Here is an 18,856-nt window from a genome sequence, read left to right as displayed (position 1 = left end):
ACGTGACGCGAAGATCGTATATAGCTTCGAGCGGCGCTCCCCTTCTTCTCCTTTCCTTTCTTTAGCTTTAGATTCTCGTTTATAGACAATCCAATCGTACAGGCTTGCGCGACCATTTTGCCGTACTTATATCTTGATTGACTAAGTCGCTAACAAGGGGGTTAAGAATAGGGGGTTCCGTAAAGGTCTATATTTGCGTTTATAAACTTTTAATAAACTATACTAAGACTTAAATAAGTATATAGAGTTGGTAATAGGTCTATAATCCCTAACTTCTAACCTTCTAGTAGGTTGTACTAGGAGTTTAAACGGGTGGTCGCTATTATATATTGCTTGGTAAGAGGTGTTAAGTAATTGCTAATCTGTGCGCGCTTACTAATTAGTAATTATATTAATTTAATAATACAATTAAGTTATATCTAGGGGCATAAAATATATATAGTATTATATACTCTTTTAGATAAATAGTAACTCTTAATTCTATTAAGGTAGACTACGTAGTCTATATACTAACGCGCCTCCCCCTAATTAGTCAGCACCTAAGTAGTTAGTGCACTAAACGCGTAACTACGCGTTTGGTATATTACGTGCTATAATTATATACTATAGAAGGTTTTTTTATACCTATTAGACTTTGGCATCTTATAAAGGGGTTTCTTAGTTTATACAGTAGATAACAACCTCCTTAGGTCTCTTACCGCTTAGTCTTAGGGGTAAAAAACTAGGCAAAAAGCCTTGCTAGTTTTTACTATCCTTCTACGCCCTTTCTCCTTACTAATCTTACTAGAAGATTTCTAGGGAGGTTAGGCTAAAAGGTAGTAGAAAAACCGGCTAAAAAAGACTAGTATAGTTATTTTCTTTTTCTATTAAAAGTAGAAAAAACTACTAAAAAAAGAACTTGTTAGGCTTTTATTAGCAGAAAAGCCCTAAAGGCAATCCTCCTCTTACTAAAGAAAATCTAACTAAAGGAGATATAGAAAAGTACCTACCCCTTCTATTTTACTAGGCTTTTACTTTCTATAGAAGAAAAACCTAGGAAAAGTCTATATTTTGGTGTTTTAGTATTCCTACCCTTGCCTTACTTACGAGCTAGGACCACCCCTTTAAAGAATTTCCTTTTAGAAAAGGGGGTAAAAAAGGTAAAAAAAATCCACCTTTAGCTCGCTAGGCAGTGGGAATTGGGTCTTAGAAGTTGGAAAATCGGTTGTTTTTAATGGTAAGATGGGTATTCGTAAGTTTCAAAGTGTGGCGCTACTTTTTAGTAAGGTTGCATGTATAGTAAAAGGTGCCTTTTTAATCTCCATTTATAATACAGAGATAGTTAAATATAGAGATAATATTAAGCTTTATATAGAAGTAAGCCTTATTTAGTTAATTTAGCGTTTCTTATATTAACGGGATTAGATATTAGTTTTTAACGGTAATAGTATTAAAAGTTTAGTAGTCTATATAAAAGTATAGTCCGCTACTTAGTTTTTTAATAAAGATTACTAATACGGCTATAGGTAAAGAGCTTACTCTAATAAATTCTTTACTTAGGTTCTTATCTAGGTACTTTTATAGTATTTAGAGTTTATTTTAGAATATCCTATATAGGGGTCTAAATCTAGGCTGCTTTCTTTCTTTAAATATAATCTTATAATTATATAGTCGGTATTCCAGTAGCTTATTAGCTTCCTTTTATAAAAATACCTTTAAGTATTATAGTACTAGTAGAAACTGGTAGATTGTAGCTAATATATATTAGTGGATTATAGCAGATAGTTATAAACAGTCGCAAATAGTTATAGATAGTTGTAGATAGTTATAGACAGTTTTATATAGTTCTAGATAGTTACTATTATGTAATTAGAGGATTATATATAACGTTAAGCGGCGCTACCCTCTATCTCCTTTTCTTTCTTTAGCTTTAGATCTTTGTTTATAGACTACTAATTATATAGGCTTACGCGTCCCTCTTACTATACTTATGCCTTAATTAACTAAGTCGCTAATATTATCTAAAGCTTAACTTGTAAAGGCTCAGTCAAAAGAACAAGAATCTATTGGTAGCCAGTGAACGAGAATTCCAAGACGAGGTCTGGAAGAAGGTCGAGGAAAGGACACGTCTATATACATGGCGCTAAGGCTCGGCCGAGCCCCTGACTAGGGTTTGTATCAGTGCCGTAACAAACTGCCTCTTCTTCCTAAGAAGGAACTTAAAAATATCTATAGACTATAAATAAGAATAAAATATAGAAGTAGACCTAAAGAATATTACTAGAACTTAAAGAATAAAATAGAATTAAAATAATAGAAAAAAATAATAAGATTTATAAAATACGTATAGACTAGAACCCCTACAAAATTCTATTAAAAGTTACCCTAATAACTATACTACAATGCTAAGAAATATAGTAGCCGATAAAGCAGCTATAGGACCCTTAAATACCTCTAATGGTAAAATAGTAACTAACTTAAACTTTTAGGTAGAGCTTGTAGTAGCTAATGCCGAAATTAAATGACTTTAAGAGCTACTTAAAGCTAGAGAACCCCCTATACCTAGTAAAGAGTTATTAAATACCTAGAGATTTGCTATAGTCCTTAAGGCTCTAGCCTAATATATAGTATTAGTATTATTGCGGTCCGTAAAGGTTGCGGACCCCCTATTGCTTATAGATAGAACCGACCCTATATTTAATAATTAGAAGCTTTAATTATAGGATAAGCTTAAAGTTAATATAGACTACTTTCCTATTACTTAGGCTAAAATAGCCTATGTCTTCGGCCGTACTAGTAGGGATGTATAGATATACCTATGTCCTTAGTATGCATAGGACTTAGTAAATCCCTTCCTCTCTAAAGAAGAGATAATTATCTACCTATTTTCTATTTATAAGGACCCCTTTAAAGTATAAAACGCCCAACTTAATTATAAAAGCCTAAATATAAAAACGACAGAGACCTTCTTAGCCTTTTAGACCCGCTTTTTATACCTAGTTAGCTAGGCTTAAATTCCCTAAGAAGATTTAATGCCAGACCTATTTAATAAGCTTACCCTAGACCTATAGCGAGCTATACTACTAGTTTTTACTACTATATAGACGCTAAAGGAACTTATAAACTAGTGCTTAGCTATTAACTAAGGCCTTTACTAAATTAAGGTACGCGCTAAACGGTATAAAGCTAGAAACCCTTTAAATTAGACTATAAGCAATATAAGAACGGCCTATAATGCCTTAGCACGATTAGCAACCCCTATAGCACTGCCTATATAGCCCGCCGCTAATTTAACAGCTAGCTATATAGCTAGTCCTACTATAGGTTTAGTAAATACTCAGCCTATATATAGTAACCCCTATATATAGGCCCTTAGTAATTAGGGAGCTTGCTTTTCTTATAGTTAGAAAGGTTACTATATAAAGGATTGCTTAATAGGCGTAAAAGCGGATAAGGTTTTATTAATCTAGGAGGATAGCGTAAAGTTAGAAAAAGAGGAACCTTAGAGGAAGACTCCTCTTTAGGGTTAAAAGGGATTAATATATTAGATGTTAATCTAGGTTAGCTAGTTAATAAAAAAAGCTGCACTATCCCTTATACTTTATTTTATAATAGATACTAAGTTTTAACCTTTACTTTAGCTAACTCTAGAGTAAATACCTTTACCTTAATAGATACCTAGTATACTATAAAGCTGGCTAACTTTCTAAATATACCTATTAAAGAACTGCCTAAACTAATTTTTATCCGCGGGTATAACGGGCAGATAGGGCTACCTATTATAACTATCTTGCGGATTTACCTTTATATTAATAGATAAAGGTAGTATAATATCCCCTTCCTTATTATAGACCTAGGTAGCTATAATATAATCTTAGGGTAAAAATAGCTAGCCTATTTAGGCTTATAGCTTAATATATAGAGTAGACAGCTTATCTAGCCCAAAATCCTACCTATAACCCCTTTCTTTATAAAAGAAATTAGTATTATAATAGAAAACCTTATACAGCCCTAGATTAATACTATTTACTAGGCTAATGCTATATGTAAAGACTAGGCTTTTAAGAAAGATATATAGCTTAATTTGCAACGGATTTATATACTATATCGCCCCTAGACTACCTATATTACGCCACCCGTATTAAAAACCTAGGAAGTTAGTAATAACCTAAAAAAGCCCTCTATAGAGAGCTTAGGCCCTATATAGCTACGAAGAACAGTAAAGGATGTTAGATATTATACTAAACCAATAGATTAGAGGTATAATCTGCGGAAAATAGAATAGGAGCTAAGAAAGATTATAAACCCTAAACTGTAAAATACGGTTTAAAAAATAGCTATAAGGAAACTAGCAGACCTCCTACTAGTTAATATTTACTATATTAGTACTATAGGATTTTACCAGAACTTAGTTTAGCCTAATACCATTACCTTTATAATGAGCTTATACGAAATTAATTAAATAATTAAGGAAAAGGGAAGTAAGCTTAGTGGATAAGAAAGTAAGCTTATAGATAAGGAACTAGTAGAATAAAAGCTACCCTATTAATACTAGAAATTTAAGGATATATTCTCTAAAGTAGCGTCTAATATACTTCTACCTTACTAACCGTATAACTATAAGATTAAGATTAAGTAGGGTAAGGAAAATACCCTTAGCTTTAGCCCCCTTTACGAGTAGTTTACTACCGAATTATAGGCTATAAAGTAGTACAGTCAAAACCCCTTATAACGATACGACTTATTTAGCCGACCGTATCGTAATACTAAGGGTATCGTTGTATTCCGTATTTGTATATAAAATGCACCCAAAATTAAAATTAGGTAATGATATTATATATCTACGCCCGTAAAGCCGCAATTGAGCAATTGGCTACACTAAAATACGTCGTAATTAATTGCTGTTTGGTGTTCCGACCTCGTCGATTTTAAAGTCGTCGCTTATGCCTTAATAGAGTCGTAATTACATCTCTATTACAATCTTCCTACTATTCCTTATAAAGATAAAGCTTTTATAAGGCGTCAAGCGCCTTATTAAGCTTAATTTGAGGTTGCTTAATGACTTCCTTATCCGTCTCTACATCGCGGTCGGGCCCTGCGTAGAGCTCTGCTATGTGCTTAATAAGATCCTCCATTAAATCCTCTACTTCCTTACCCGGTAGCTTAATAAAATCCTAAATATTTGCTATAGTATGGATTCTTCCTACTGCTTATAGCTCTTCTACTATTATCTACAGCTTATTAACAATAGGAGGATCTATATAACCCTAAGGGCGAGGCTGTGGGCCTATACGAGAGCCAAATAACGTAGATTTAATAAAGTAGTTCTTAATTATCTCTGGTATAACTTCCTGCTAAGCTGCAATTATCCATCAAATCGCCCATAGGACATGCATCTGCTTAATTAGATCTTAGTTTTTAAGCGATTGCTCTACCATAAACCGCATCCAATATCTTTGGTAGAAAAGCTTAAAGTTTACAATTATCCCTTGGTTAAGAGGCTGGTATACAGAGGTGCAATTTAGAGGGAGGAACTCGACGCGCGTATTCTTAAGAGAGCCGTTCTTAAAGATTGTTTAAACGGCTACTTTATAGGCGCTAAAGCCGTTAATTAAGAGGAGCACCTTCCTACTAGATATCCTTTTGTTAAACTAGGTAAGCCAGTTAAGCATAATAACCGTTATTATCTAGGCCTTTTTATTATACCTCCAGATAATATCCAATAAGGTTATATTAACTTTATTAGCCGCAAAGCAACATAGCCGTTGTGCTGAGCCAATTATAAGAAGAGGAAGCTTGTTGGAGCTATTTACATTCATGCAATTTCCTAGAGAGATTCGTGCCTTCTATTTCTTTATTCCTGATTAAGCCTTAGTAGCTAATGTAGTATCTAGTATAGCCTTCCAAAATAGCCCTATCTTATCCATATTGTAAACATTATTTAGTAAATAAGGTGCGACAATTGCTCGAAGCTCTATTATGCGATCCTCCGCCCCCTCCATATTAACTGAGGCAGCCTTACTATACTGCTTTCTCTTACGAATATTATTGCGAGATTTAAAGCCTTCTAACCAGCCAATAGACCACTTTGGCTCTGGTATGTTAGCTAATATAGGTATCCGTTGCTATAACTAAGCGGCGGCAACACGTATAAGCTCGCCAGAAATAGGAATACGAGAGTTCTGTAGGCGTTGGTGCCACTTAAAGAGAGCTTCCTCTAAAAGAGGCTATTTAGTGTCCCTCTTGCGCTCTCGCCTGCCTTGCCTATATAGTAGTTTGGCTATATTAAGGTGCTTAAACTTATCGCTAAGTATTTCTAATATTAACGATTAATTAATTTTACGACGGAAGAAGTCGGTAGCCTATTAAGCAAGCTGGTTTTGTAATAGGTGGGGGTAATTTAGGTAGTAAGTGCGTATTTTTTAGCGTTTAAAGTTAGAGAATCCATAACGGCGTTGCCTTTTAGGATTTTAATGTCTTATTATAATAAATAAGGTAGTATTAAGTATAGAGAGTAAGATCTGAGGGTTATTTTAATGGATTTAAATTGTTGTGTGGTGGGTATTAATGGCTAAACATGCGGTGAGCAAGCGTCAAATCCAACGAATTAAAATCTGGTTATACCGATATTGGTAAGACACCTTAACGATATTACCAAAAGCCAGAATATCGTAATATTACACCAAAAAATGGGTTAATTAAGGGTATGTATCGTAATATAGATAATATCGTTATATACCCCATATCGTCATAAGGGGTTTTGACTGTATCTTATTAATAACCTAAATAAGGGCTTTATTAAGCATAGCTAAGCCCCTTTTACCTTACCTATTCTCTTTATTAAAAAGCTAAATAGAGGCCTCTACTTTTATATTAACTACTATAAGCTAAATAATATAACCCGCAAAGACCGCTATCCGCTGCCCCTATTTAATAAGACTTTAGCCCAAATAAGTAGAGCTAAGGTCTTTATAAAGCTTAATATCCGCTAGGCCTTCTACTAAATTAAAATAAACCCTAGGTTTAAAGATCTTATTATATTTTAAACCCATTACGGAATGTATAAATATAAGGTACTCCCTTTTAGACTAACTAATAGACTAGCTATATACTAGCGGTATATAAATAATATACTCTTTAACTACCTTATCGACTTTTATATAGCCTATTTAGATAATATTATAATTTACTTTAAGAATAAGCTAGAATATAAGAAGTATGTCTATAAAGTCCTATAACAGCTCCGCGGGGCTAGCTTCTAGGTTAACATTAAAAAGTTAAAGTTTAGTATTAAGCGTATAAAGTACTTAGGTTTTATTATTAGTATAAACGGAATTAAAACTAACCTAGAGAAGACGGCTATAATTAACTAGTAGGTACCCCTACGGACTATAAAGGGGGTATAATTATTTTTAGGTTTTTATAACTTTTATTAACGCTTTATTAAGAACTATAGTAGGATCGCCTGGCCTCTTAACCGTCTTACTAGAAAAGACTAGCTCTTTTACTTTAACGCTATATATAGACAGGCCTTTAATAAACTTAAGAAACGGCTAGTATTAGCTCCCTTACTTACCTATTTTAACCCAGAACGGCCCTTAATGCTAGAAACTAATGCCTTAGATAGCGTAATAGCTAGTATTTTTTCCTAAAAGCAACCGGACGGAGAGTAGCACCCTATTATATACTATTTAAAGACTATAATAGATGTTAAGCTAAACTACTATATCTATAATAAAGAAATACTAGCTATTATCTCTAGCTTTTAGTACTGGTGTATATAGCTAGAGGGGACCCCTAAGCCGATTAAGGTAGTTTTAGATTATAAGGCCCTAGAATACTTTATAATAACTAAGGCCCTTATAGCCTGGTAGGTACGCTAGGTAGATACCCTATCTTAGTTTAACTTCTTAATTATATATAGACTAGGCGCTACGAACTATACGGACGCTCTTATAAGGCGTAAGTAAGATTTAGATAACTAGATAGCTATAAAGATTTTATTATAGACCTAGACGCTACTATAACTAAAATACCTTAACCCTTAGATATAGGCAGAACTAAGTACAGACTCCTTAGGCGCCGAGATATATCCTATTAACTCCTCTAAACTTAACCTTATTAATAAACTCCTCTAGGCTAACTAAATAACCCCCTCTCTATAGGAGTACCGTAAAAAGGTAAAGAACGTTACTAGCCTATAAACCCTTAAAAACGGACTACTTAAGTACTAGAAATGGCTAGTAGTAGCTAAAAAATAGAACTTACGGACCTGGCTTATTGCTAAAGCTTATACCTAGGTTTTTACAGCCTACCCTAAAAAAAAAGACCTGTAAGATTATTAGTGAACGCTACTACTAGCCTGGAATAGTTATAGATATTAACCGCTATATACGGAACTATAACAACTACCGCAGATCTATAATTCCTTAAGATAAGACCCTAGAACTATTAAAACTACTCCTAATATTAGAACGCCCCTAGTAGTATATCTTTATAGACTTTTATAAACTACCTACGGACCGTAACGGATACGATATAGTTATAATCCTAGTTAACCGCTTTAGTAAGCGCCCGTTTTTAATCTCCTATTATAAAAATATTAATGCTAAAGAGGTGGCCCGACTATATATCTACTACGTCTACCGAATTTATAGACTACTAGATACTATTATATCCGATTATAGGCCGTAATTTATTTTAGCTTTCTAGAATAAGTTTACCTAAATCTTAGGTATTAAGCTAAAGCTTTTTATAGCATACTACCCCCAAATAGATAGTTAGACGGAAATTGTATATTAATACTTAGACTAGAGACTTCGGCCCTTTATTAACTACTTCTAAGATAACTAGGCTAAACTACTATCCCTAATAGACTACGCCTAAGCAACCCTACCTTATAACTTTATAGGATTTGCCCCTATCTAGCTAGAAATGGGCTACTTACCCCGTATAAGCTTTGACTGGAAAAGACTAAAAGGACCCTAGACTATACGCAAAAAACTATTTTATAAGGAAGCTTAGCAGTACGCTAAGCGCTTAGAAGAAGCCTAGATAGTAGCCCATATAAATCTAGAAAAGGCATAGAAATTAATATAATAGTAGGCAAATAAGTATAGGTAAGAGCCTAACTTTACCGTAGGAGATATAGACTAGGTTATAACAAAGAACTAAAAGATAGAACGACCTAGCCGTAAGCTAAACTATTAGATAGTAGGACCGTATAAGGTTCTTAAGAAAATAGGTAATGTGTATAAAGTAAAGCTCCTAGATTTAATTAAAGTTTACCCTATTTTCTCTTTAGATAAACTATAGAAAGCTATAAACAACCTATTACCTAGATAAAAGAATAAACCTCCCCTACCAATTTAAGTTAATGGCGATAATAAATAGGAAATTAAAGAAATACTGGCCTTTAAGCTTATAAGGGGAATATTAAAATATTGTGTTAGTTAGAAAGGGTACGACCTAGACCCCACTTAGTACCCTATATAGAACTTTATAGGTAGTCCCTATAAGCTTTAGAAATTCTATAGTTATTACCCTAATAAACCCGGACCCCTAAAGCACCTTAATAAGTAAATAGAGTGCTATAATAGCGAAGATAATAAGCTGCCTATTAAGTATAAAGATAAGAATACCCTATCCCTTCGGCTGGTAGATTTGGTCCTACGGTTATTAATAAGAGCCAGCTAATAGAATTAACAGGATTAAGGCCCTATAACTATACGCGTACTTTTGATTCTGGTGTTCGCGTATAGTCCAACTATTGTAGAACCTTATCAGCCGAAGGGATAGACATAATATAGACGTACAAAGCCTAAGGGCGGGCTTTTTTGGAGAGGGGGGGGGGGTAATATTACGGCACTAGTGGAAACTAGTAGATTGTAGCTAATAAATATCGGTAGATTATAACGGATAGTTATAAATAGTTATAAATAGTTGCAGATAGTCGTAGATAGTTATAGACAGTTTTATACAGTTTTAGATAGTTGTCGTTATATAACTAGAGGATCGTATATAACGTTAAGCAGCGCTACCCTCTATCTCCTTTTATTTCTTTAGCTTTAAATCTTTATTTATAAACTACTAATCATATAGGCTTACGCGTCCCTTTTACCGTACTTATGCCTTGATTAACTAAGTTGCTAACATTAGGCGGTTATAATACTCTACTAGTACCTTTATAGTAGGGTTAGTATACTTCTTTAGTACTAAGGCCTTTGTTACGGACGCTTTAAGTACAATGTTATGACTACTAGGAGAAGAGTCGGAAGAAGCTAGTTAGTTGATTTAGGTATGGTCTAGGATGGAGCCAATAGAGCTATGTGACGAGGAATGGTAACTAAGGTCACGTAGGGTGATTTATATAATCTGTAGGATCTATATAATCCGTAACAGAGTAGATAGAGTATATGTATATTACGTATAAGAAGGATTTCTTAGGAGTACGGTTGTGTATTTAAAGAACCATAGTCCCTACCTAGATAGTTCCTTTCTTATAGTGATTCTTAGAATACAATTAGAGTTAATCTATTAGGCAACCACTCTACTAGTTATTATTATCTTATTGACCTCTATACTTGCATTTCCTATATACCTAGCTTAATAACAAGCCTACCGTAGTTCTTACTATAAGGTTCCGTTATATAATTACTACTTAGTTACGGTATTAGTATAGAGAGTTAAATAAAATGCCACTAAAAGCAGCTACTATAATGCTATTAACGGCAGCAACTACTTTAAGGTTAGGTAACGATACCAGTATAGTAGATACTGACTTATAGTAACCTATAANGGTCGGACAACTATAAGAGATAGTTGATTAGTTAATAGAAAATAATATAACGTTGGAAAATAGGATTAACGGGATAGGCGCAGCAAAGGTTAAGTTACTATTAATTAAAAGATACTTAGGAGAGAAATTAAAGCTTAAAGGATTCCTTATATAAATGCACTTTAAGGTAGCATAGGAAGGAGTAAAGCTGGTAATACCTATGGATTAAATAGCGTATGCAGGACTGTTCTTAACAGGAAGGGCACTTAAGTGGTTTAAGTTTTACCTTATAGAGATATAAGCGAATGGCATAACGACTACTAACTAAGAGGTACGGTTTATGTTCTTAAGCTAGAATGGATTTATAGAGTGACTTATATAGATATTTGGAGACCTAGAGGCAATAACTATAGTAAAGAGAAAGCTCTAAAACCTAACGCAATAAACCTTAGTAATTAAGTATATAATGTAATTCTAGATGTTAGTAATATAAGTAGAGTGGAATAATAGGGCGCTTATGGTATAGTATAAATAGGGACTTAAGGCTAAAGTTTAGGACGTAATTATTCTAATGGAAGATACGGACACCTTAAGGGAACTAATAGATTAGGTAATTAAGATTAATAATTGGATTTACTAAAGGGAATAGGCTAAGAAAGGTTAGGATAGAGTTTTATAGTTATATAAGGCGTAGAGTACGTAACAATAAAAGCTAAGTTAAAAACTATAGTATGGCGTAGAGCTAATAGACCTAAGTGGTACTAAAGAAGCCTATAAAAGAAGGAGTAAGAAACTATAGAAACCTAGAGGATAAGAATTAAGTAATTAAGAGCCTAAGGAGTAGAGGCTAAATTAGGGATCTTAGCAGTAGAAGATATTTAGGCGGACTTTATAGCAAGAAAGATAGTTTAAAAAAGGAGCTTATATAAATTGCGGGAAATAGGGTCACTATATTAGAGACTATAGAAGTGGATAAAGTTACTATATAGTAAAGGGTATAAGACTAGTAGATAATATATACGTATAGAGGGATAATAATATGCTATAAGGAATAAAAGAATGTTTAATTAAAAGTTTTGCGTTTTGTTATAATAATATATACTAAATTTATAAGGACGCTAAGTATGGCGTAAGCTATTAGCTATAAGAGCTATAACCTATAGAATATAAAGGAACTAACAAACTAGCTCGTAGATTAGATATTAAGGACGATGATTTTAATATAGGCAAAGTATTTTATAATAATAAGGTAATAAAGGCAGCTTACTAGGAGTATGTAGACCTCGGAGATGTTATACTAGAGGTAGAAGATGATTCCACTATAGAATAGGGAATATTAGTAGAGATTAAGACCCTACTAGATATAATATCTATCGCTTCGCGAGACGTAAGAGAAGTAGGATAATAAACTACTTCGGCACTTAATAAAGGCAAAAGGCTAAAGGCTTAAGACTCTTAAGACGAGATGTAAGACGACTAAGATTCTTAAGACGAGATAAGGCAAGCTTAAGGACCTATAATAGATGATAACCGATGGAGTAGAGCAGCGGCTTAGTTTAGTAATATATAAATAAGCTTAGGACGNANNTTCCTATAGNNNTAAGACTCTTAAGATAAGATAAGTNAGATTTAAGACTNTTAAGANNAGATAAGAANACTAAGTAAGCCTAGTTGGACTAAGGCTAGAGCTAAGCTTAAGTTAGAAGCAAGCTTAGGATTAAGGATCTAAAGGGACTAAAAATTCGGAGTATGAATTAAGACACCTATAGAAAAGAGGTAAGGAGCTTCTTTACAGATTAGAGAATCTGCGGCGCAAATAGTAATTAGATTAGGAGATAGATATATAGACCTAGAAGACTTACTAATAGAATATAGTATTTAGACTGAAGATTAAAGAGCTAATATAAAAATTAAGAAGTAAGAGAACTTTAAGGATTAAAGCGTAAGACGTAAACTAAAGGAAACTATAGAAGAATTTAGGTAAAGAATTATCGTATGGTAAGAATAGAAACTAGATAAGAGATCTAGTATAGTAGGACGTATAAAGGATAGAGCGCTAGTATAAAGAATTACTAATAGGCCTAGGGCAGGTATACTAAGAGCTAAATGGCTTACTAAACTAGAAGATAAAGAGAATCTAGGAATTCTAACTAGGTTTAAAGAGCGACATATAAAGGGCTGTCACGATATAGTAATGAGAAGATACTTCCTTACGGATAAACTGTATATACTCTAGCAGCTATACCAAAGATGGTATAGGCAAAGGCATAATAATAAGTGGGAAGATTTCTATATATAGTTGGATAAAAGAGTTATTTAAGACCACCTAATTATAGAAAGGGCTATAACATATATTAAAGGAGCCTTAATTATAACGTTAAAGGATCTAGAGGAATAATTAGAGGATTAGAGAAGTAAGAGACGCATCTTAGTACCTATAAATAAAGTTATAACGTTTAGATTAATATAATAAAGGTTTAAACTTAAGGATAAAGATGAGTTAAGAGTTAACCTAAAGCACCTAGTATACTATACGTTATTATAGATTGCGTGTATGGATAATATATATAAGATATATAAGAATCTAAAAGAAAAGAATTGGAAATACCCTATAAGGATATACTGAATAATAGATAAGTAATAGTATAGGAATGCTAAATATATATATAGATGGCATCTAATAGAGGTTTAAGAGGAAGGAAGCTTAGTATTTTAACTAGGAAGATTCCTTATAGAAGAATGCTTAAATGGACGATAGTGGTGGGAATGCTTAGAGAATACGTGTCTATAGTATATTAAAGATAAAAAGTAAACTAGGTATTGGCTAAAGAGCAAGCTAAGTATACTAAGATTAAGTAGCTAATAGTTAGGAAAAGTAGAGGCCTATAGAACTAGAGGGAGCTAGTAGTAGAGCCTTAGACCCTTAAAGGAATTTAAGGATAATACCTAAATTTATAAGTTAAATGGTAAGATTAACAGTTTAAAGCGCTAATAGATAGTGGAGTAACGTAAAACTATATCTTACTAGTAATAGTTAAGAGAATAGGACTACCTTATAGATAAAAGGAGTAACCTTACCTATTAGTTACAATTTTAGGAGATCTAATAGCCTATGGAGGAGGGATTATTAATCTTAAAATAGGACCTATTTAAATAACTATTAAAGGGAGATAAATTAAGATGTCTTTTAATATCCTACTATTAGGATAGGATAAGGTAGTATTAGGCATGCCTTGGTTATAAGAATATAATCTAAGGATCGATTGGATTATAGGTTAAGTTAATATTAGGAATACTTAACGCCGTAAGTAGTAATAATAAGCTAAGTTAGTATAGTACTAAATTAAAGCGATATATAAAGAGACTAAGCGAGGCTTAAGTTATATACTAAAGAGATACTATAAGTACGGTAAGAAACTATAGTTACTAGAAAGTGAAAAGCTGTTAGAGTATATAGTATAGGACTATAAGATAGAATTGGAATTAGGAATAAGTCTAAAGTTCTTTTTAATCTATAAGCTTACTAAAGAAGAAGGTAGAGCACTAAAAGAGTTTATCTAAGAAAACCTATAAAAGGGATATATTAGACCATCGCAGTTATTAGCGGGTTATCTAGTACTATTTATACTAAAGAAGAATGGTAAACTAAGGCTGTATATCGATTATAGATAGTTAAATAGCATTACTAGAATAGATAGGTATCCTTTACCCTTAATTAGCGAAATCTAAGATAGGATAGGTAATGCGCAAATTTTTATAAAGATAAATTTAAGATAGGCGTACTACTAGATTAGAATTAAGGAAGGTAATAAATAGAAGGCAGCCTTTAGGATAAGGGAAGGACTATATAAACTATTAGTTATATAATTCGGGCTTATAAACGCACTAGTAATATTCTAGAAGCGTATTAATAACATATTAGGAAAACACCTGGATAAATATATTATAGTATACCTCGACGATATTATTATCTACTTAATAACTAAGAAAGAATATGGGGAATATATTAAATGGGTGTTAAAGAGACTATAGGAAGAATAGATACTAGTAATAATTAAGAAATGCGAGTTCTTTACTAGAAAGACCAATTTTGTTAAATTTATTATTAAACTAGGCCAACTTAGTATAGATCTAAAAAANATTAAGGCTATAGTAAATTAGTAAGAACTAGAGAACGTTATATAGTTAAGATTATTTCTAGGGTTTTGCAATTACTATAGAAGGTTTATAGCATAATAGTTAAAGGATATTAAGCTATTTACGCGATTAATAAAGAAAGAAGAACTATAGGTATAGGAAGAGGAATAAAGAGAACTCTTTAAAAAAAGTTAAGGAATTATTTACCTAGGAGCCAGTTCTTAAGATCTATTAACTAGGACTAAAAACGGTTATAGAAACGGATATATTAGATTATATACTAGGGGCGTACTTTATATAGAAATATTAGGATAGATGGCACCTAGTGGTATACTATAGTTGGAAAATAATACCACTAGAGTTAAACTATGACATCTATAATAAGGAGTTATTAGATATAATTACAGCGTTAAAGAAATAGAGAGCATTCTTATAAGGTATAGAGAAACTATTTATAGTTAAGACGGATTATAAGAACTTAATAGAATTCCTAATAATAAAGGAACTTAACTAAAGATAGGTTAGATAGGCGGAGATACTTATAGAATACTATTTTGAGATTTAGTATACTAAGGGCACGGATAATATAGGAGTAGATACTCTAAGTTATAAGGCTAAACTATAAAATAACAAAAAGCTATTGGGGGCTTTACTGTAAAAAAATATAGACGGATTAATTAGGTATAATTATTTAAAAATTATAGTAACTTAAGAAGAACTAAATAGAGTTTACGAGATACCGGAAAGCTTTTAGGTATAAAGGATTCTAGAAGTATAGCTAAAAGATCTATAGACGGATATATACGAAAACTAAGAAGTAAAGTATATCCTAAGAAGTATAGTAGAGTAGTTTATAGAGGACTTTTATAAGGGACTTTTATAAGGGCATAATGGAGCTATAGGATTAGTGTTAAGACTCTAGGAGAAGTATATTATTAACGGAATCTAAAGGATAGCTAGAAAGGTTACTAGAGAGTGTCTAAATTGCTAAAGAAATAAACTAATAAGGTATAAACTATATAAAGGGTTATAACCTATTAAAACACTAGAAAGACTATAGGAGGTTATATTATAGGACTTTATTATTAAGTTGCTAAAGTTAAGAGATCCTATTACTGGATAAGATTATAATATAATCTTAGTGATAATAGATAAGCTTATAAAGTAGGGATACTTTATAGCATATATAGAAGAAATCTTAGTAGAGGATATCGCTAGAATCTATATTAGAGAAGTATTTATAAAATATAGAGCACTAAGTAAGATTATATTAAATAGAGATCTAAGATTCGTAGTAGCATTCTGGGAGGTATTCTTAGCAGAGTAAGAAGTTTAAGCAGTAACTTCTACTACATATTATCCGCAGACAGACGGCTAAATAGAAAGATTAAATTAGACGCTAGAATAGTATTTAAGACATTATATTAATTATATATAGAATAATTAGGTATCGCTATTACTAATTATATAGTTTATATATAATATAATACCTTAAAAAGGAATAGGCATATTACTATTTAAGGCGAATTATGGATATAAGCTAAGAATATCGTTGTTATTATAATAAGTAAAGAAAATAAGTAGTATAGCTAAAGAAAGAATAAAGATATTAATAAATCTTTATGTAGACCTTATGGAATTAGTAAAGAAAGTATAAGAGAGAATAAAAAAGTACTATAATGCTAGGAGATCTAAGGGACCAGATTTTAAGGAGGGGGATAAAGTATAGCTACTATATAAAAATTTTAAGAGTTAATAACTAAGTAAGAAGTTAGACCACGTTAGACTAGGACCTTTTAAAATTATATAAAGGATTTTACTAGTTATATTTAAGTTAAACCTACCAGCCAAAATAAAGATCTACCCTATATAGTATATCGCAATACTAGAGCTAGTATACGGAAATATTAAGCTACTAATTTACAAAGTAGATATGTATAGAGAATAGGAAGAAGACAAATAGTAAGTTTTAAAGATTGTTAGTTATAAGGACATTAATAATAAAACATAGTATAAGGTTAAGTAAATAGGCTATACTAAGACTACCTAGGAGCCACTAGAGAATTTAAAGAACGCTATAAAAAAGGTATAGGAGTATCGGAAGAGATTAGGTTAGGTAGCATTAATAAAAAAGAATTACTAAAGAATAAGTTACCTAAGGGGGACCTAAGAGGAACAGCTACTGAGGTACTTAAGTCTATTTCCTTCCCTATTAGAAGAGAATTTATTCTTTTATCGCCAAGTTCCTACAAACCTTATTCTATAAGTCTCTACTCCTTAAAGCGCACCTTCTTATAAACCTTCTTAAGACGGATTAACCAAGCGAACGCTATAAGACGAGATTTAAGAGCCCGTTATTAAGCATCAGCAGCTTCTTATTTAGTATTATAAGAACGGCGTAGTTCCGCTAGAGTAACAGACAGTTTATTATCTAGCCGCGCAGCAGCAGATTAAATACAAGACCCTAAGATAACTTAATTAGGGAACTAGACGACTATTAAGAGTAATAGGTTATATATATTTAGCATTAAAGATAGAGCGAACGTTACAGGACAAACGAATATTCGCTTTAGTGCACTCTAAGTAAGAGGACGGTTGTTGCAAAAATGGGTTCGCTAATATAATATAAACTAACCTCTTTGTTAAACAATGAGAATATAGAGACGGTATAATCTTACTAAGAGACAGTATCGCAGCGACAGTGCGAGCACGACAAGCGGTTAAAGAAGAAGAAATTACTTTAGGTATAATAAGCAATAATACTAACTAAATTAATTAGACGGATATTATACCTCTAGTAAACAACTTAGAGATATTTTAAATCTTTAAGGACGAAGATAGAGAGGAGGGAGATAGTGTTACGGACGCTTTAAGTACAATATTATAACTACTAGGAGAAGAGTCGAAAAAGCTAGTTAGTTAATTTAGGTATAGTCTAGAATAGAGCCGATAAAGCTATATAACGAGAAATGGTAACTAAGGTTATATAGGGTGATCTATATAATTTATAGGATCTATATAATCCGTAATAGAGTAGATAGAGTATATATACATTACGTATAAGAAGGATTTCTTAGGAGTACGGTTATCCTATGCGCCGTTAAGAAAGGCGTACTCGTAAGCGAACTAACTAGAGTTTCTAGATTAAATTGAATCTTGGCGAAATAAAGCTATAGATTTAATTAACGAATTAAGGCTCTAAATCATTATAATAAAGCTTAAATTTAATATATAATTAACTCTATTATGTCCTAATTAGGCTAAGGTATTCCTACTAGCAAAGTCCTTTTTTATAAAGGGGTATATTGCATAAAGCACAGCCAAATTTAGTCCTTAGAGGACAATATTATCTTACCCATTCCTTACTACCGCAAGGTTTCTATATTATGTTTACTAAAAGCTCTATAAAAGGCTTTATTTTTACTTGCTTATTTACACCTCTTCTACCTATAGTATAAGCTACATAGCTTGGCTTTTTAGGAAACAGCTAAATGGGCTTATGCCTATGTTCCTCCGCAGGAGCCTTATAAATATCCTTATCCTTTATTATAGCAGACGGGCTAGGTGGTTTAGTAAGACGTTTACTATATTTAAATAAGGCACTAATAAGGTCTTCGCGGAAGGCTTTATGGGTACTATAGGTGGGCCAATGGCTAGGGACTGACTTAGTAGAGAGTTTATAGCAATTAGTAACAGTTATATTAAAAAGAAAGTAGTAGAGGGACTTCTACGACTTTAAGTATGTCCTCTGTGTGTTATAATATAACCTTAGTTAATTGGCTTAATTAACGCCGCCTATAAAGTGGTTGTATATATTAATAAACTATAGTATTAAGAGCTCCTTTATAGCCTTGTTTCCGAAGATTTTACGCGTTTATTGGGCTCTAGATACTATAGTAGTAGGATGTTATTGCGTTTGTTAAACCTTAACCCTACCTAGTAATATATAACGTCACTATCCGC

The sequence above is a fragment of the Cenococcum geophilum genome (assembly GCF_001692895.1).
Source record: "Cenococcum geophilum 1.58 unplaced genomic scaffold K441scaffold_2, whole genome shotgun sequence".
Taxonomy (NCBI): domain Eukaryota; kingdom Fungi; phylum Ascomycota; class Dothideomycetes; order Gloniales; family Gloniaceae; genus Cenococcum; species Cenococcum geophilum.
This window is presented reverse-complemented; position numbering follows the sequence as displayed.